The sequence below is a fragment of the Haplochromis burtoni genome, unplaced genomic scaffold (assembly GCF_018398535.1).
Source record: "Haplochromis burtoni strain Fernald_Lab_line unplaced genomic scaffold, NCSU_Asbu1 Contig_42, whole genome shotgun sequence".
Classification (NCBI taxonomy): domain Eukaryota; kingdom Metazoa; phylum Chordata; class Actinopteri; order Cichliformes; family Cichlidae; genus Haplochromis; species Haplochromis burtoni.
The window spans coordinates 2,557,067-2,578,684 of NW_024582403.1; the positions used below are offsets into that span (position 1 = coordinate 2,557,067).

Sequence of the window (21,618 nt, forward strand, 5' to 3'; positions counted from 1 at the left end):
CTGCACAGCCTGGCCTATAATGGGGAATATTTAGGCTCTGATCACCTCATGGCCTGAACTTGACCTGTTCTCTTGTTCATTTAGAAGCTTTTTCACTGTTATTTTATGAGTTGTATTTAACACATACAGCTTAGTTACTTATTCAGTTAAAAAATATAGAGAAATTAAAATTTCAAATCCCAAAAAGGTTAATTACATACTTAAACACTGTATAAATGTTTGATGTGCTGTATCTTTTCCCTCAATATATGATCCCAGTATAACTTTTCTCTATATTTAATATTTGGGAATTTTATTTCTTTTTAAAAATGTTTGTATTATTTTAATAAACTTTATTACAAAACAAAGCAAAACAAAAAACCCAACAAAAAATGTAAAATCACTCAGCAAATGAAAAATAGCCAGAAACGAAAAGCAGTTGTAAGTAAACAAACAAAATTAAATAAAAATTACAAAACATAATTTAAGTGACGTCTTAAATACATTCACCTAAATCTTTTGTAAAAAAGGAACTGATTTGAGATAGAATATTACTTTGCAATACTATTTATATTTTTAATATTTAAGACACTTTTACATTTTAGTTGTCATTCTAAACTGTTTTCTCAAATATATTTAAGCAAAGAAGATGTGCTTTGTTCAAATCTTTCCTCCATCTTATCCTGTTTTTTTGTGCTGCGGGTACGCATGAGCTCTGAGTAACTCTGAATTATATGAGTGTGTGTGTCCCCAGTCTGTCGCATTATTCGGCACCCAAAAACTGTTTCTATTCTTCACCGCCGGCTGGGTGTTGTCTCCTGAACTTCCCATCTGAGCTGGATGGAGGGATGCTGCCCTCTTTCCGTCTGCCAACCTTTTCTCGCCCACCCTCCCTACCTTTATGACCTTGACTATGAATTATGGGATATCCTGCCACCCTACAGTGTGCAGCCACCCACCCAGGTACTGCAATAGTCGAAACAATGCGACTGGCTAGATAACATGGTTGGAGGGCGGGTGCCTGAGAGAAGCGGGCGGAGGAAGAAGAGGAGGAGGAGGGGTGGGAGGATGCTTCTTGAAGGCGCCGTTGCCATAGGTAACCTGGATCTGTGCCAAGGGAGGGGAGTGAACCATTTGCATGTATTCAAATCTCGCATGAATAATTCACTTTGAAGCCCCTGCTGGAGCACTGGGAGACAATAGCCACACACACTTGCACAGAAATGCACAGTATAAGGTGGAAATGCACACAAAAAAGCCTTCCCGCGCGCACACACGCATCCAGTCTCCGAGGGTGTGAGAAAGGTGAGGAGTTTGGACTGGGAGGATGCTTTCTATAAAGCCTTTCACTGGAAAGAATCAGATTAGGCTGAAACTGTGGCAATGGCAGTAAAAAATTTCCACAAGAAGACTTGAAAACATTCAGGCACTCTTCACCCGTAACACAATAGATGTGAGCAACCTGGCAGAGGGGCCATTTGACTTTGAATCTTTGCTGTGGATGTCACAGCACAGATTTGGAAGGTTGAGAATGTATGATAAACATATGCACACATGTTCACACCCCTCGTGGTGTCCTGCAGAGGAAATGCTGGCAGGGATCCAGTTGCCATCACTTTGAAGGCCTGCTCTGTGTTAGACTCCTGCGCACCTGTCTCCAAGGCAGCTTCCATAAATTCACGAGCATTAAAATGCCTTGAGGGATGTTTTATCTAACATAAACGGGCCTGTAAACCTTTAGCCGTAAACTTCCCTTAAAAAAGCCAAGAAATGGGTGAAAAAAATTGCTAATCCCACTGCCATGACTATAAAACTCAGTCAGGAAAAAGCTACAATCCCTCCATGCACGTATGCTGATATTTACAAGTGCTATATGATCGTCATCCTCTCCTACTGCCACCTTCAGAGCACCCACTCCCCATAGCTCAGTCTTGTTAATTTTATAAGATCCTGCATATTGCCACTTATCGGCTGGCAGCGTTGTAAAAGCTCTGGGGTCAGTGCATTACTGAGCTGCTGGGCTCCACTCTTCCATTAGAGGGAGTGTTCAGGCTGCGTTGGCCTTCACTCAATCAAATACGGGCTGCGAACGGCTGCTCCAAGTGCAGATGAGGGGGCACAAACACACACTTTCTCACACACACACAAACATACAAATGGAGACTCCTTCAATGCTTTTTTTTGTATGCATAAATCTGAGCACATAAAATCTGGGCACCTGCACACACACACACACACACACACACACACACACACACACACACACACACACACACACACACACACACACACACACACAGTGTATGCGTGTTACCTCTACTCACTGTTTAAAGCCCTGAGGCAGATAACAAGTTCATTTGCATAGTATTTTTGCATTTAAAGAGAGTAAATGCATACGTGTATGTGCTTGTTCTGCTGCTGACATTTTCACCACTTGGCATTTAAACATATTCAACACGCAATGAGTTGTAGCTTCCTCCAATCCCTGGATCAGGTGAAACGGATGAGAGGCGCAGCCTACAGCAGCGAGCAGAAATAAGAATCGGGGTGTGCGGGTGATTTAATAGAGATTCCAAAATAGAAATTTAAATAGAAGTTGTGTTTGTTGGAACGTACAGTTAGGAAATTATTTTTCACAATCAGCCAGGAAATGAGGTCAGTTTTATGCCACTGCCTGTCAAGGTAGTGTCAAGGTCATAGGACGTTAAAGATGAGTGTTGATGGGAATAATGTTGCCTTTATTTCTCACAAATAATTTGTGACTGCTCTGATTTTCTGACTTCCTGGCATATTAATGTTGTCTGAAGACCTTTTTCAAAATGTTGTACAATAGCATTGATGTTTAAAAGCAACATTTTATATGCATTTTAATAACAGTAATCATATTTTTGTCTATTGTTTTTTTTTTTCATGTAACACCATTTCTGCACTCATAGTCTACACACAGAAGAGACACCATACCCACCATCCAGTGAGTGTGTGCCCGTTTATAAACATGTATCTATTTCTTCTGCCTGAGAAGAAACTGGGGGTCGGTGTGTGGGTGTGTGGGTGTGTGGCGGGTGGATGTATGAAGGAGAAAGCTCTGACAGACTTTGCATGTGAATGGCCGGGGTCCTGTGAACCTTCTGCTCCCTAGCTCCGCACTCAATGGCATCACTGCAGTTAGCATGACAAACTAGGCTCCAAGTTCTCGGACTTTTTGAGACAGCCTCTCCCTCCACACCCCCACCCTCAACAGCCCCACCCATCAATGTCCTGACTCCACCATAACAAACCCGTTACCCCCAACTTGCTCCTCAGTGCTTTGGGCTGGGCCTAAAGAGTTTATTAGGTGTCTGGGGGGGGGGTACCAAGTTCAGGGGAGCCAAGGAGATGACCTCTGCAAACAGACACACACACTTCCTGAGTGTGAGAGAAAATTTAAAATTGCACGATCACCGGTTTTAAGTATGAATTGTTTTCTTCTTTGTTATATACACCAGAATTAAAAAGAGGTTTCATTCCCAGCCTTTTTCCTTTCTCATTTCAGCTTCCCTTACACTCCAACATCATATTAACACATTTCATAAAGCCAGCCCTTCATTATACGTGAGTATGATAGCAGTCATTGGAGTCTGGAATTAGAACACTTACATAAGAATTCCGTTTGGTTTTTCAAATGCTGGAATGGCATCAGTGGGCCTCAGCTGAGCTCGGATCCTTTGGGTGCTGTTGCCATGAAGTAAAAACATGTTACCTGTACTGTACGGTATATCCTATTTGCAATCCAAGGATGCCCACTTTTTGTTTAGTTATGTTAATTTACTTATTACCACATGTGCTCATTGGCGTACACATCTTTACGTGTTTTCTTTGAATTCTGTGGCTCTAATCATTTGGCTCGTTTGAAAACGTCGCTCAATTATTTGAGCTCAGCATGATAATATCTGGTAAAATAAATAGATCCAGTTGTCAGTGGATTGTGTTGTGTGAATAAAAGCACTACATCTTGTGATAACTGCAATGCAGTTAATAAGGGCTGCTCCTTATTTTGTAGTGTTTGTGCTGATGGTCTCTCTATAAAACACACAACACCCAGAATACACTCCAAGCTGATGTCATCTTACAAAGGACAATTAAGATGCTGTTTTATGAGCCCAGCTTGGAGAGTTAAATCATACTGTACTTAAGAGCATTTCTGAAATATATGCACACAAATAATCCATGGAAATACGCTCTTGTACATAACAGGCTAAATATCTTATTTACTGGGACTCCTCATTCAAGCTGATTGGTTTTTCGTGATTTGTGTTATTGTGCTAAAACAAATTAATTATCTTGTGTGGTTTATATAATTAACCTCTTGCACAAAAGCAGCAAATCATAGAACTCGCTTGTGTGTGTTTTTTAAAGGGTGCTAACAATGCGCTCCAAAATGATGGAGAAAAATGATAGTAATTCAAATATTTCTGTGCTAAAATAAAATAATTTCAATCATTCATTAAAATATACAATTCAAAGCTTTAAGATTTTGATGCTGTTTGTTTTTTCCAGCACATTTAATGGAATTAACACAAAGAATATAAACAAAGATCTAAATGCTTTCTTAGCCACAGTTTACATGCAATGAAAAAACCAATAAAATTCACACCAGCATTAAAATTGTTTATTTGTTTTTCTAGCCACCAAGCTCTGTGCAGCTCTGTCCTGCTGTTACAGGCCTTTGTTCTGCTAACAACCAGGATGTTAGAGACTCTTCATTGACAAACAAACAGCTGAGCTATTAAAAGACAATTAGCTCGCCCCGGAGGCTTTACTTAGGTCAATAAAGGGCTGCTTTTACAACTCAATGAGCTAACAAATTAGTGTGTTGGTCAGGTTTTAAAGACTTTTAATAAACTCATGCGTGGCTGTGTTAATGTTTTTCTGTGATTTGTTTATTAATTGTATTTCATGTAGTACTATAGATATATTTGAAACCATAAAAAGGTAGAAAAAAGAACACTACAAGGAGACATGACTAACAAAGCTGATGAAATATATAAATGTAATTACATGTAAAATAAAAACAACCAATTCTATTTTTTTACACAACCTTCTTTTGTGTGTGTGTGTGTGTGTGTGTGTGTGTGTGTGTGTGTGATGTGTGTGTGTGTGTGTGTGTGTGTTTTTACGCTTGTCTTCACATTTGCCATCAGGAGGGAGCAGGCCTCGCTGTCAGAGTTGTAACCTGTATACAGACTTTATGTGACATGATCCGTAACTCTATCTATAGGTGTTATGGTATCATTGCCACCATTAAAGAGGTTTTCCACCTTCCCAATGACCTCCGCCTCGCCTCACAGGACACAGAAAACGACCTGATGGCAATGTCTTTCACTGTACAGAGGCTACGACGAAATGCATGTGTGTGTATGTGTATGACAGCAGCTGTGTGTGTGTGTGTGCCTGTGCACGGTCGGTCACTTCACATACAGTGTCTTTAGAAAGAGTTCAGCCAGTAGGACTCGGCCTTCTCCCCGGTGAGAGTGAGGGAATCTAGCACGGCCAGTAAGCATGTATATCAGGCCATCTCACGGCTGGCTGGACGCTCCCTGGGTGGCCCACTGTGGTCAATACGGCACTGGTGACTGGACACACAGAATGGGATAATCTCCTACTTTCTTTCAGGGCCATGGTGCACACACATACACACGAACACACACACAGATCTCCTTTTATGCCGGTCTGGCCACGGTGGCTTGCCTGGGCCTAATTTCAGGTCAGGACCACTCACGGGGAGGCCGAGGGCTGGGAAGCCTGGAGTGAGCGAGGGGACAGCATGGTTGGGGGAGAGTGCGGGGAGGGGGCTTGAAAGGAGAGCAGGGAGCCCATTTCACCCAGAGCACTGGAGCACACTGGGGGCACTGGGGCATTGCCTCTACTGGCTGTTGAGGGAAAACAAAAGGAGGTGTGATCTCCACAAAAATAGGACCGATGCCTGTGTATGCGTGTGTATGTGGTTATAAATGTGTATCATTGTTCAGAGTTTTCTTCAGCTTCAGCAATTCGCTTCAACACCCCTGCTGCTCACATACAAAGGCACCTAATTGACACTACAGATTTAGGCCACTTGCTTTAACTGTTCCCCTTCCAACCCTTCAGCCACTGCTGGAATAATCAGAGTAATCTAAATAAACAGGTTCCTACAGCTTCAGAAAATGAAGCATCTGTGCTTTGTTGTGCTGTGCTAAAGGATCAAGCTCAGTGTGTTTGTTGTCATTAAAGCCTGTGAAAGTGGCGAAACCAGAAATTTGTTAAACACCTCTCAAAACTTTCCCATTCTGATTCTATCTGTGGGTTTTAGCCACAAATAACAGTGGCCAAAACCCACAGTGGAAGATTTTTTTTTTTAGTAGGCCAAATGATTTCCTAAAGCAGCTGGGAACTGTAGCTTTTAGCAAATTGGACCCCAACAAGACTAAAGAGCATATTTGTTAGAGAAGTCATTTGGAAAAAGTAATTAGGAGCGAGCATAGTGTATTGGCAAAGTAAATTCCAGTGAGCAATAAGACATATCAAGCTTTGGAAAGTAATACCAAAATTATTGCTGTTTGTGTTTTTATTGAATTATTTGACATTATTGAAAATATGAAACATGATCAGTCCTATAACTTTACTGTATGCTTCAGGTATAATCACAACTATTAAAAACAAACATTTCTGGCAGATATAAAAATGATACTTCAGTAGAAAGAAAACCCAACACAGGCAGTTTTTCATTTCACAAATTGATCAACTTTATTCAAAATATGAATATCCCATTAGAACAACACTTTTGGCATTTTGCAATATCGTTCAGTGTTTTGTGATGAACGTATTTCTTTATAGAAAAAGATTCTCTAAATATACATGTGTACATAATGTCGCACCAGCAAAGAGGAAAGTAATTCAACAACAGCAAACTCTCGTTGAATGATTTTACAATCAAATACTTGAATGTAAATTACAGAGTGAAAAAGAAAGACCCCTTGTGGTCTCATCCAATCTCCGACCTAAAATTGGTCTCAAATATAGTAATTCATATCTAATGAAACTAATTTTGGAAAATATTGTTCGGAAGCTCCATTTTACACTTTAGACAGCACTTAAATTGATTCAACCTCTAAACTTACCTTTTAGAAGCAGCACTGACTTACCTGTTACCATCCACAAAGACGAGCGCCTAGACAGAGGATAATCAGACTCTAATGATGTGTGTCTAAGTGACTGCTCTTGCAGGTGTAGAGGTGGCATTTTCCATATGTGGCCAAGGCTAAACGTGTTCAAAGAAATTGGCTACAGATAGCGTGCACGCTTTGTTATTCAGGTGGAAGCTCAAGAGTCAATTTTATCTTCACGGTGGCTTTTCTGACTGCATCTGTGAAGATACAAGCATGTAAAAAAGAGACTCATTAGTGAATAGAAAATGCAATAAACTGTGCATAAACTGTGAAATATTCTTCTAATTCCAAGTGTCCTTTAGTGTATGTTAATTAAGCATGTGGGGATTTCTGCAGAAAACCACCAACAAGAAGAGCTGTTTCACATGAAGATGTACTTTATTTAAATCACATGAGCTCTCTGCAGATATGCAGTGACGATGATGCTGCCTTTGTCATCATCACCCCAGACATACCAAACTGTTAATGTTTACTAGATGGGGGAGGGCGCATGAAGGCAAGTGCATGTCCGTTTGTTTGTGCGTCTATCAGCTGTCTGCATCGCGAATGTGCATGACCCCTGAGCAAGCAGACAGTCATGGGTCAGAGGTCAAGATAGAGCCCTGTCTGGGCTTCCTGGCTGACCCCAATGCCTGAAGCACAAACACAGATACACACACACGTGCGCTTAAGGGGGAAGGGTTGCCCCCTATGAGACTAATATCACCTTTGGGATTAGAATCCAGACAGAAATACATTGACCCAAACGGGCGCGCACACACACGCAGTCTCAGATGCAGGATTTGCTTGGTCATAAAACACGAGTGGCATTGTACAGCAGAGAGGGGCAGCAGAGATGCTGAGTCTGAGAAGGCCATCCAATTATCGTTCAATGCTGAAGTAAAGAGGAGACCAGAGGAGACGCGGGAGGTCCAGCCCTCATCATAGTGAGCAACGAAAGAAGCTAGCACATAGCTACCTAGCTACACTGGGTTGTTATTCTTGCAAGGCTAGAGGATGCCAAGGATAAACTCATACAGTATGTAAGATAGCTACTATGACACCGGATTAAAGGGCTTGTGAATAAAAAAGATAGCATGTCCTTCCTGTCATAGAGTATATAAAGTATTTTAGCTGTTATTTAAACCAAACAACTGATGTATCTGCTGGAATTGGGAGCCCAGAGGACCAATCTGGGAAAGAAATCAGCATGCCTGACTCTTGTAAAAAAAAAAAAAAGAGAGAGAGAGAGAAAAAAAATCACAAATCAAAGAGGAGAGAGACTGCAGGATCTCGGCACAAGTGAGTGAAACAGAAAAAAGGTCAAATTCAGAAGAGCTGACGAGCTTCGCTACCACGCCATCGGGAAAACTCCCTAAATAAGCCAGAGTGTTAAGCCTTCTAATCCCCTGTATTATTGCAACATCTGTGAGGTCTAGAGAGGCTCTGTCGGTGATTACCAAGACAGATGTAAACAATATCCTGGCTGAAAAGGAGAGGAGAGGAGAGGAGAGGAGAGGAGAGGAGAGGAGAGGAGAGGAGAGGAGAGGAAAGGAAAGGAGAGGAGAGGAGAGGAAAAGGCTTGGTAGATATGGATAAGAAACTGCTAGCAGGATAAGAAAAGCAGACAGAGAGAATGTGGAGAATATAAAGCGGGTTAGGTAGGAGTGAGTGTGTCAGGGGATTTAAGGGGGGAAAAAAAGAAGAAAAAGGAAGTGGAAAATTGACAAAAGCAGAAGCAGAAGGGGTAGTGACTGTGATTTTGGAAGAACTTGGACACAATTCTCAAGATGATATAGAAGAAGATTGAGGACTGATAAAATACAGTAGATGGTGGAGATGGGGAGACAGAAGGTGACAGCATGAGGGGGGGCAAGAGCAGCAGATTGGAAGATGGCAGACCTGGGGCCAGGCGTGCCCCGAGCGGCTGACGAGGCACCAGGGAGACGTGTCTAATTTATGCAGAGTTAGGCTGAGGGGCTGAAGAGTGGAGGGTGTCTGGAACCCCTTCAATAGCCCTGAGAACTGAGGAGAGCAGCTATGGGTGCTAGCCGTGTGAGAGCAAATGGGGCATGGGGGAAAGAGGGGGATGGGGGAGTCTCTTTTTTTGGAAAGACAACAAGGGGGTTGCAGGCTGTTGTCCCTGCTCAATTCAGGCGAGGCTGTCCGTCTGACGTCCCATTAAGGTTTGGGACAGGGCATGGGGAACGAGGCGAAGAAAGGGTGATGGAAGGGGAGCGGGAGGATAGAAGGAGGAGAAGTGAACAACATGCTCTTTCCCCCCACTCCAGCCTACTTCTCCAGTCTGGCTACCTATTGGATCCACAGGGCCGTCTGTCTGCTTCTCTGCATACTAATTCCCCATTACCACAGCCTTGAACATGAGCAAAGAACAGAGTCGGACTAAATCAGAGACAAGTAGCCCGGCTGATGGGTTGGCTGTATGAGAGGGTTTAAGGATGCTTTAGCACTTGGGCACACAGGTCCAGTGGGCAGACTGTGGTTTATTGTAGTGTGCTTAACTTGGCAAAACATTTAAAAGGTTTTTTTTTCATATGCACATTTTTATTCATTTTTAAGTAACAAAATTTTCTTAGTTTTTCTTTTTATTTGTTGAAATTGGAAGTGGTAACCTGGCCTTATGAACCTATTAAACATTACAGAAAAAAAATGCTACCCTGGTTAAAGAGACAAGAAGAAACAGATTTTTTTTTACCTCTATATGTCTATGAAATAATTGACCTAAAAACACATTGAAAAGAAAAATCCCTTTTCATTTAATTTTCTTTTATTATGAGGGGGTCACAAATGGACACCGCTTCATTTTAGGGCTTCACAAGCTGGACAGGTTGGGAGTATGACCACAACTAATATTTTCAAAGAGTTTTTCCTGCAAAAAAAAAAAAATATATATATAAAAAATCTATGAAGCATCACTTTTTTCAATTTTTTGGCTTGAAATTTGAATAAAAAAATGAAACTTTAAAATGAAACTTGTGCAGCATGAACATAAAAATATCTGTATTTGCTAATGTAATCTTTCATATCAATGTGAAGAGGCAGACTGTATGCTTTGTGTATGTGAATCCTGGCTACAGGCCAAGTGAATCTGACTGTGTGTGTGTGTTGTTCTAAGACCTAGCATGAAGCAGAATGGACAGCCAGCCTGGGTGATGGTTGAGTCTAGTGATGCAGGCAGACAGTTTAATGACAGTCCTCACCCCTGAACATACAAACCAGTGAGCGCCTGGCATGCTTGCAGATGTACACACGCCGTATGACAAATGCACATATGTGTGATATATGGTGTGGCGTTTTCTGAAAAAGACACCAGGGCTGGTGAAAATGAAAAAGAAAGAAATCTGTTGGTGTATGACCCTGGAAAAAATAACTAGGAGGTGTAAAATTAGCTTCCAGGCAATTCCTTTGAGTGCCACTGAATCCTGTTAAAATATATATAAGGGTTTTGAGCTTGTCCTCAAGCTAAGGGGACAACAAATGCTACATTAAAACTCCCATCAGAAATAAGAAGTTAAAATTAAGTATGGCCCTGCTTGCTTGTCATGTTCACAGAGGAGCAGTGTGAAAGTAGAGACCTATTCACTAGCTCAACAGAAGCTCAGCTCTTTGTGGGTTTTTTGTGTGCTAAGTTGTGCCCGGCCATGGCCTTGCATCTTATTCAGCAGGACTTGCTCAGGTCTGGACTTGAATTTGGTGCCCAAACAAAGACATAGAGCCACCTCATTAAAAAAACATGTCATTGGATCAGGCCTAGGCTGAATTGTGTGATTTCTCCTCCTACCATAAGTGACCGTGACTGAGCGTTGGGCTGAATGAGAAGCCGGATAGAAGCCTACCAATGGAGCGCCACGCCACATCCCTATGGGAACCACCCTCTCACAGAGGGGGGCACATTTAAAGCTTTGTTGGTCTGTTAACACAGCTTTTTAAGATGCCTCTTTATGGACTCGGCTAAGCAAACTGCAGCCCCTGGTTTTCTAGTGACAGAAGGAGAAAGTTAAAAAAAAAAACCCTAGAAAGGAGACAGTAAAGGGCAAGAAAACAAGAGGGGAAGAACACACTTATTTTAAGGGTGTTTGAGTGAGAAATGGTTTAATGGTTTTTAATTTGGTGACATAAAATGAACACAAAAACGAAAGAGCTGAAGTCAAACACAAAATGACATTTTAATATTTCAAATCCAACTCCTCACCTCAATGAAACAAATATCAGCCTACGCAGAAAAACTGTACATCTGCTCTCGTTGCGCCTATTCACCAGAGATCTGAACTTTGCTGCAGCTCAACGCGGTGCTACTAAGTCACAGACAAACTGCATCATCTCACTGCATCCTCCGATCCAGTCAGCACACACCTTTACCCGGAGGACTACAGCAATCCTGATGCTGAAACAATAGGTTTGTGTGGATGTTTGTGTGTGTGCACACTTGTGTGACAAACACAGTCCTGCCAGGACAACCTAGGCTGGAGACTTGGACAGTCTCGCAGGGCACCCTGGATGACAGTGAAATGAATAACAATGAACTTGCCGAGTGTCAAGTTCAGCGCATTAGAGATGAACCGGAGTCAAGGAGCACAGCCGTACACAGTCGCTTGGCGTGCATAATTGTGTCAGCATGCTTAGGAAATATCTCAATATGAGCAGAATACCGAGCTCCAGAGAAGAGCACCTAATAAGATGAAAATGCACACATGCACACTTCTCTATCTCTCTCTTGTTCCCCTCCCCTTCCACACGCAGCAAGGACCCCGTCCTCGCTATTCTATTGCTGTCTGCTGTGCGCCTGATGAAAAAGAAAAACGGCATAGGGGGTGCACATGCCTTAAGGCACGAAAACGCACATTTGTAAATCACAGCCCCAATATAAACATAGGGTTTAATAGGGGTTTCTCAGGCACGTTGGCAGGGGTCCACCTCGCAATATGCTTCACCAACCGTGCTGCGCGTTTTTCAGCCTGCTACAGGAGAAGATAAGACTGAACAGCCTCCACCACATCCACCCAGCAGAGATGATGGTCTAGAGGGCTGAGAATGCATCTGAATACATTTACATAAAGATTGTGGTATGTTGACTGAGGCACTGCTGAGAATGCGCCTTTGCTCGTCATTGTCCCCAAAAATCAGCGTAATGATTGAAATGTGGTACAAAGGGTGGGGGGTTGCTTCAAACGGGAAACGGTCACTTATTCTGAGAAGAACCAGGGTGAGATTTTTGTTTTGCAGTCTGCTGGGAGCTCAGTAATGACTGCCCCCCCTTGTATGTTAATGATATCAGCAGTGTATATGAACAAACTCAAATTGCACAAATTATTTTTACAACCCAGGAGGCTAAGACTTCAGCTGGTGGGAGATTAGATCAAGACTAGGTTTGTGACAATTTAGATGAATAAGGAAATCTCTTATTCCCTAAATACTACGATAAACAACCGCAGCCATTTGCAAACAAACAAAGGTTCTCTCGCGATAGGTGAACCTGATCTCTTCAAATCATAGATGCCTTCATCAAAATATATTTCTAAATCTCCCAGCAACAACATTTTAGTGAAAGATGTAACTATGGTAGATAATGCAAAATTAATAACAAAAAATTAGTTTTTTAAAGTATTCATCTGAAAAAGGAATCTGCAAAGAAAAATTGCAAAAACCTGTGTTAAAGAACATTCCTGGCTTCATATTACATCCCTTCTGGAAAAAATAAGTATTCTGCAGTAGAGCGACTTCAAAATATGGCAGATATGAGAGCTATTTCTTAACACACAGCCCAGATATTGCAGCTGGAGATTGTATTAGAAGATAAACTGACCAGATTTTACTGTAACAAATTTAGAGGATAGGATTCCACTAACCTTTTAATCAAAAAGATGGGATGTAAAGGTGAGCATGGCCTAAGGTACCGAGTGGCTTTTGGAGAAAGCACTTTAATTTTGAAAATAAAAACAGGCAGGCAACAGAAGGAGTGCAGTGAAGCTCTGTGATAAACCTCTTGCACATACAGTCAGCTAGCCAAACCATCCTGTCAGATCGGTGCCTGAGGAGAGGCAGAGGGGGAAAGAAAGTCGGCGGGAAGGGGAAGAGAGCAAAACAGGGGTGAAAAGGGTCAGCAGGGAGGAAGGCTAAACCCCAGAAGCAAGCAAAAGATTGTGTGTGTAGTGCATTTATATTTCAGCATGTGCGTTTGTGTGTGTGTGCGTCAACCCCAGCTGGGAAGACATTTACTTGACATGCTGATAGGGATTTAAGCAGTGGGTGGGTGGTGTGTCTGACCAAGGTGAGTGAATGAGCAGAGAAGGGGAGCTGGTGAGGATCGGAGGATGATAGGAGATGGAAGCAGGGGGGGGGGGGGGGGGGGGGGTGGACCAGAGGGGCTCACAAAACTGCTGTTACTAAGCTTGATTTCAGGGCGAGTTGAGACGATTAAGAGACGGAGGCAGAAATGAGAAGGAAAACGAGGGTATGGGAGGTTTTTTTTCTGTAGGAGAACCCTCCAGGCTATGGAAGAGAGAGGGGGACTAGTCTATTGAGGTGATGAGGGAAAGCGGGTCTTTCTTTCAGACAGTCTAATGAACCATAAGTACCCGATGAAGAATGGAAGCAGGCAACCGCAGGGTGGGTTAGCTTGTGGCTCTGCTTCTCTCCATTTCTTCCCTCACTTCCACTGTCCTCTGTTCCTCATCTGCCTCCACATCCTGTCTTTCTCCTCTCCTCATGTGCTGCAGTCCCTCCTCTTAAAGGGGTTACACTGCTCATGTCAAACATAACTTGCTTAATGTGCCACATGATCATGGACTCACCTCCTGGATGATTTAATGAAATGGCAGTGATCTGCTGCATTTCGATACCAAAGAAAATGCCATATGATGAAGATGATGGCACATCAAATTAGCGCATGGTCCATGGTCAATGTCTGTCTGTCTGTCTGTCTGTCTGTCTGTCTGTCTGTCTGTCTGTCTATCTATCTATCTATCTATCTATCTATATATTAAATTTGCTAATTCATAATTATATTTCTTTCTACATGTGTCCATTCAAGGCTTTCCAAAGTGACATGTAATGAAAGATATTTCTGATTAAGGTATGCACATTTGATTAATCCTGAGCCAACATGCTAAATTACAGAAGGCAGCAGACTGAGACAGACGGGGGGTGGGGTGGGGGGGCTGTCAAAGTGTCTGACTAGGTTTGACTGCGTTTCACTGGGGGTTGTTTGACCAGGGGGTGTACTAGGCTGCAGGTCTGATTTCTGGCTCGATTTGGCTCAGGGCCGGCTGGAAACTGGCCAGAGGCTGACAGAAGGGGGTTGGGTTCCCTTGCTTCTCTGTTCAAGTTGTCCCTGGAGCGAGGCAATAAGAAGCAGCTTATAAACTAAGCAAACATGCAGTCAGCCTACAGACAAGTGAACCAGCCAGCAAGGAACGCACGACAGATGAATGGCACACACACACACACACACACACACACACACACACACACGCATATTGCTCTATGCTGCAGTGATGACCCCTTTCCCCCCACTCCCTCTAACCTTGACCTTTGAGGTCCTCCTTAACCTGTTTCTGAATGGAAGTCAGTGCAGCTGGGGTGTCTGGCCGTGAACTAACTGAAACCCCCTCCACCGCACAGACCCCTCACCTCCTAATTTAGTCTGTTCCCACGCTTCATGACTGGGATTCTGGCTCTGAATCCAAATGGTTAAATGTAATATTTATGTGGGCATGGTGGTCTAATTTGCATGTCACCTACAAAATTTTTTCTTTTTTTAAATTGTTTTTTCTTTAACTGGAGAAGGATGAATTATTCTTCTGTGCTTTGTGTCTCAAATTACATCTGTGGTCTTTCTTAACGGGCCATCATATAAACCATTCAACCTGAGCACATACATACACTATATAACTCATGTGCAGCCACCAGAGAGTGTGTCTGTGTGTGTGTGTGTGTGTGCTCATACACATCATTCAGAGGGTTCAAACCCCACCACCTTCACATTTTCATTATGGCCAAATCTCAGGCCTGTGTTACACCAGCGTGGCCTTTTGCCGGCAAGCAGGCAGTTTAATCACACATACAGCACTACTCCATTTTCATTTCCTTTTCATACAGCCTCCATTCCAGTCCGGCTTCATAATTCTCCCCTCAGAGCTGTCTACCCAGTCTGAGTGTTTGCAGCCTGTTGAAATGACATAATCAGTGACTTGGATAAATGCCTGACTGTTTTTCCCTGAGTCTATAATCAGACTTGGGGCTCAGTGTTGCAGCTCCGAGGAAACCACAGCAGCAGCACTTGACTCAGGAATTACTTCCTAAGAAGGGTAGTTTCACATAAGGAATTTGCTTGAGTATCATTGAAGTGAATTTAGTTTGGTCTATCAAGTGTATCTTGGCAAATAAAATGGCCCGAAAAAGATCTTAGCCTGTTCAACCAATTACCTTAATTATCATTATAACTGAAAGAGGTTCAATATTTTAAATGACTCACTTTTTAGGAAATAATGGCTGTCATTTAAATAGAAAACTGCAATGCTTGAAATGAATAGAGATCAGTCTTCTGCTGAACATGAATGCGCGGCAATAATTGCAGCTAGAAGCTTTCGTGATCACTTCAGCTCGATAATCTCTGCAAAATAAAATTCATGCATTTGAGCATAGTAAAGAAAAAAACTGCACAAAATGCACATAAAAATTGCAAATTTACCTACTGCCGCAACCTCGGCGCACATGTGTCTACATTTCATTTTCGACTTGAATAATAATTTGATCTTAGACAGAACTGATGACTTATTTGTTTGGTCATAACCAGAAAAAGAATGACATGTGAAACTGGCCAGGATAAATTGAGTGATGGCTGTAAATGCTTTCAGCAACTATTACTTCAGAGGGTGCACCACATTCAATCAATACCTAAGCAAATAAAAAGCAATGGGCAGTCAGAATGAGAAAAGCTGCAGTGGAGTGAACGACACTCTCTCGCACACAAATGAACAGTCCACATAAGAGTCACTCCAATGAAGACTGCACAAAAAAATGCCCTAAAAACTTCTCAGTTAATGCAATTTAGGGAAAATTATGCTGGACTACAGTAGTGATGCTGATCTTTCGTGTATTTGAGCAGATCTCATTCTGATTAAATAAAATGTTAAATCATCTATTAAGAATGATTTTAATATAAAGTTTTAGTAATGTTTAAATTTAGAAACTTTATATAGTTATTTGAATCATGAATATTAGTTAAAAAACATTTAAATGAAAACATTTGGAACCTCAATATATCCTTTAGCCTTAAAAGAAAAAGGCGAGTCTTGTTATTCTGCTCAATTTAGTGTCTCACATTCAACTACAGGCGGTGCCGCCTAAACCAAGGTCTACTGTACTGTCCTGCCTGTTGTCTGTGTGTTGAATTATGCATAATTGCAACACTGTAAGTAAGACACAGGGCCCTAACTGTGATTAACATAAAAGCTTTCTGCAGGGGATGGCATTGTGGAGCCCCCCCCTCCTCCCCATTTTTTTTCTGTGAGTAAGCGTGAATGAACACATGAAAGTGTGTGTTCATACAGTATGTTTCCATAAGCCAGTACGTGTCACTTATGATGGCTGACTGGCATATGCGGTGAGCTATCGTGCTCATCGGTTGCTTTTCATACCATATGGTCGTCCTTGTAGTTTTGAATACGAAAAATACGATGGCCCCACCCTTTCAGCTCCTTGTGATCCAGTCGCGTCTCTCTTTCTTCTTTGAAACACTTGACACACATCCATATTTAAGACTGCATGAGAGATTTGAACAAATTCAAACTGATTTTCTTCGCTCTGCCTCTTTTATTTTCTCTCCTCTACACCGTTTCTGAAACCCAGGTATGTTTCAATTCCAAAGCAAGAATTTAGACAAAATTATTAACCTAGGAACATCATCAAAAAATTCTATAAAAAGTTCAATCTAGCTTGCATCGGTTGTTATTGCCTCCCTGCTGAGAGAGGATTTTAGTCCTCTCCACTGCCTGTTTCCCCACAAAAGATACTGTAGCGTCACCCCACCTAGGCTAACCACTGCTAGCATGGGCTCTTTATCCTAACCCGCTCCACTCTACCTCAGTCTCATCAATGTCACTGTGGACTGATTAGACAGAGGCTTGATTAAAACTGCCTCAGTTTGATAGAGGAGATGATAACGGGGATGAACCAACCTTTTGAGGAGGGATAAAAGACAACAGTGGTTACTACACTATTAAAATTTTCAGCAGTAATCGCACCACAGATTTCAAAAAATTTATTTTGGGGACAACCACGGTACTTCAATTTTTATATTTTGTACATCAGTGCTTATTGTTGTTGGGTCTTTTGCTGTTTTTTTATGCTTTTAATAGTTGTGTGAATTATTTTACTGTAAAACCTACGTTTAACTGTCAGCATGTGTCCTTTTGTGTCTGATCTCACAATAATAAACATTCATTAAGAGATATGATTTATCTAGAAAAAAGAATTCCGATTTTGTTTTAGTGTTGGCTTAAACCTCTCTGACTTAACAAAAAAAACGTAAATATGTATGCTTTGATCTGTCATCTTGTCATATTCTTGAGAGAGAGAGAGCCCATATGTAGTGGTGTCACCCTACAGTCCTCACTGTGAAGTTAAAAGCTACGCTGCTACAGAACGACAACAGATGCCATACAGCAGGTCTGCAGGGTGGCTGATAGCCTATTTCCAGGACATAGATGATTCACCAGATCACTCTTTCCAATAATTAGCACTGACAGGTGAAAACTGCCACGAATGCCATGGGAGCTGACAATGAAACGAACAATTACACAAACGCACACAAGTATGGGGGCGCAGAGACGCACACACACAAACATAAACACACACATATCAATGCACAACAGCAGCAACAGAGGATCCATCAGCACAGCTAACACCACATTAAGACCATAAAGCACCAATACATCTCCTGTTCCACGTACACAGCGAGTATCCTGCTGCTTCTGCACTGATACCCCTGATCCCCCTGTGCTTTGACAAGGCGTAATAAAGCCTGTATGAAGCGCCGCATTGTGTGGGGAGAACACAATGTTGCATGCTGAGTGCTGTGAGAAGGGCGTACACTGGTGGGTCCCACGGCGCAGCGGCGCACCAGGGCCTATAGCAGGGAGTGCTGAGCATGCTAATGAGGTCATTATGTTATGCCTCTCCCTCGCTCCTGCTCCCCTTTACAGTGTGGGCTTTGCCTGTCAGAGGAGGCAGGGTACCCTGGTTATGCAGCCAACCACAGATGCCACATATGGCACAATGAGAAGACACATGAGCGTCTCTGAATGCGACAGAAAGACGAGGTGCCGCTTTATTTTTTTCAGCTAGCATCAAAAGCAACAGCATCGGTGATTTGCATGCAGAATAAGGTGAGCTTAAAGAGAAGTAAAGAGCAGAGCAACTACAGGCAACATTCATTTGCTAATTGTTCCTGCTGTGTATTCAATCAGCAACCGCACAGGGTTGTGTTTCTTTTTATTCCGTCTACGCTACCGCCATTATTTACAACCGATGGGGAGGGGTTAAGTATCAAGCGCATGCAAAGGCAATTACAAGATATTTGCATAGCCGTTAACAATTAGAGGGCAGATGGCAAACAGCGGGCATTAAAAAGAGAGTGAGCGCCATCTTGGCTGAGGGAGACAGCTGGCAGACAGGAATCGGCCATTTTGTAATCGCTGCCAGGCTGAGATGTAGAGAGGCGCCAGTTTCTCTGTGTGTGCCAGGAGATTGGCAGGCGAGGGGGAATTGTGCTTTAATGCCCTGCCTGGTACAGTCAACAACAACGAGCTACTCCAACAGTCGGTGACAGTGTGATCACAGCGCAGACTGTGGAGATCATCTACAACACAACATGTTCTGACTTCACTTGAAAAACACACGTGGTCCTCCGAGCAGAGATGGTATCTTATGCTATCTTTTAGTTTAGTTCAATATGGTTATCACACTAACAGAGTGGCTTGTGTTAATAAAAAATGAAGAACGAAACCGTGACATTGTACTCACCAGGAAATAAGAATCCCATCGTAATCACCGCACATTTGCATTCTTGGGAAACTCTTCACCTGTCCTTTAGTGTCATTCCAGCCCTCAGACATGTACAGTATCTTTTTGTGTCGTGACACTCACTATCGCTGGATAAAAATTCGACTTGTTTCTCCCCTCTTTTGTACAAAGGTCTGCACATTCACGCTGATGTCAAACCAGCTTTTCATTTGTGATTATTTTGGAAATTTAGCTTAAACATCTGAATAGTGAGTCTCTGTGTGGGGAAGGACTTTTGCGTACGTGGAGGAGACAAAAAGTCAGATGAAAACGAAGGCAGACGATTGAGGGCATGGCACTTTTAAAACTACTGTCTTTTTCATCTCTCATTCAATTAGCAGCCATTCACTTGTGCTGCCATGGGATCCCTGCTGCACAGCGGTAAGTGGACTTCAGGTGCTATTTCCCCACACATAGTGAGAGAGAGGTATGAAAGCCCAGGCCCGCCTTCCTCTCTTCCACCTTATAGATCAATACTGCACTGCCATATCCTCTTATGGGAGCTGCTGTAGTGAGGGTAAGAAAATCTAAGACGAAAAGACAGGTTGTGTCTGATATAGCGGATGAGAGAAAAAGTTCAAATTGTCCTTTCATCCTGGCTCATGAGATCTTAGGAATATTGTGCTGGGAAGTGGGACTGAGCAGGTTGCTCAGACAGATCCTTATTCAAACGGTTAAGATGGAATGAGTAATAAGAGGGAGGCAGGTGGAAGAAAAGAGACCTTCGACGTCCTGTCTCATTCTTCTTCTCTGCCTCTCCTGCTGTCTCCACGTCTCTCTGACAAAGTTTTATGAAGTGGTGTTGGACCAAGTAAAAACCCTCCAGCTGAACCACACACAAAGACTGCTTCTCTGTCTCTTCCCTTTCCCTTTTCTCTGTTTCACACACACATGTGCGTGCACTGACACACACACACACAGCGTGTGGGGCACTTCCAAGGTTAGGGCCCTGGCCCTAGATGGTGGTGGGACTGCTGGAGAAAGATAGAAAGAGAGATGGAAAGAGGAGCTGGGAGCAGTGGTGGTTGGTCCCTGGGCTCTGAGGCCTGCAGGCGGTGCTGGGCAACCTCTGCTAGCCTCTCTCCTCTGTATTGATTTCTGCTACTCCGCGCTGCTCCGCTCTGCCGAGGAGGCTCGTAGCCGGCGGGAATGAGAGCTCGGCTCACCCGCCTCACCTGCCTCTCTCCTGGCTTGGCTGGCCTAGCCTGCCCACTCTGCCGCAGCTTTGGCTGGCCCCTGCTGGTTCACCGGGACCCCTGTATGCAGCACCGGGGCCACAGGAGGAAGGCAGCCAGAGAGCCCATGGCGATCCACAGCTGTGTTCACCTGCTCTGGGTTCACCCGCTTCGATACCACCTCCTCGAACTGCTTCTATCCTTCTCTTTTTCCATTCTTCCACCCACTCTGCTTCTCTTTTTCGTTCTCCACTGCCTCCTCCTCCTTCTCCTCTTCCTGTTGTACACAAACAACCAGAGACAGAGATGGAGAAAAAAACAAGTTAATCTTAACTTTTAGGATTTTACACACTCTGAATGTCAATCCTGGTCTTTGATCAGCAAGAAGTCTGGGGTGAGGATTCTGGCATCCTCACTCAGCTGGTAATATGAACCTGCTAACCTCAGAGAGCAGAAACTGCGGGGATTTGAGGCCTGAGAGTTAAGTGTGTCAGGCAGTGAGATACTGCCTGCCAAAGGTACTCTCAGCTATTAGATTCTGATGTGCTGCAGATAGCAAAATATAGCAAGAGTGGGCCCATTATAAAAATCACTCCTGCGTCAATAGAATACATTAAAAATATTTACGGGAAAAGTTTGTCTTTAACAGCTATGCTTTTTTTCCGCTCCTTTGGCAGCACAGGCTTGCAAAATGTAATATTTATTTGCCCTTAATGATTATAAATAACAAAAGTAATGTTAAACCTGACAGGATATTTCACCACCTTGTGGCACAGTTAGTGTGAAGGAATGGGAATGTTTTGGCCAGACCAGTGGTGCTCTATAGAAACCTTGCCAAACAAAACATCTCAGCTTTTGTATCATCCAGAATTATTTAAATTGGTTGAGCGGCCCTCTTCTTATGATAATAGCAGTTGGGGGGTGGGGGGGGAGACATTTCTTTGAGGATCCATGGTCCTATTGTGTTCCACAACAGAAAAAGAGCTATGGCCAAATTCAACCCCCACTACCTCACATTGCAACATGCTGCCAGAACCACACAATCTGCAAAATACTCTTGCAAGAGTCACTACAGCCCTTCTTTTTACCTCTCTTAGCCCCTCTGCAGTTCTAAAAACCAGACTAAAACCCATGGGCTGACTGCCAGTGGAATAGAGAAGTAAAGTGCTGAGGTTTAGAGTCAGTGGGCCGGCAAGGCTTTGGAAGTTAGAGCTGTC

General features: G+C 42.9%; 1 long non-coding RNA gene across 2 annotated transcripts in view; it reads right to left on the minus strand.

The window, feature by feature from the left end:
* Positions 1–6,715: 6,715 nt before the first annotated feature.
* LOC121814387 overlaps positions 6,716–21,618 on the minus strand; it is a 41,608-nt gene continuing 26,705 nt past the window's right edge. For both annotated transcript variants that reach the window (XR_006054305.1, XR_006054304.1), the window contains exons 3-4: positions 19,188–20,678; positions 6,716–7,360 (exon numbers count right to left, since the gene is read on the minus strand). This is a non-coding gene — a long non-coding RNA (uncharacterized LOC121814387). The remainder of the gene's footprint in view (positions 7,361–19,187; positions 20,679–21,618) is intronic.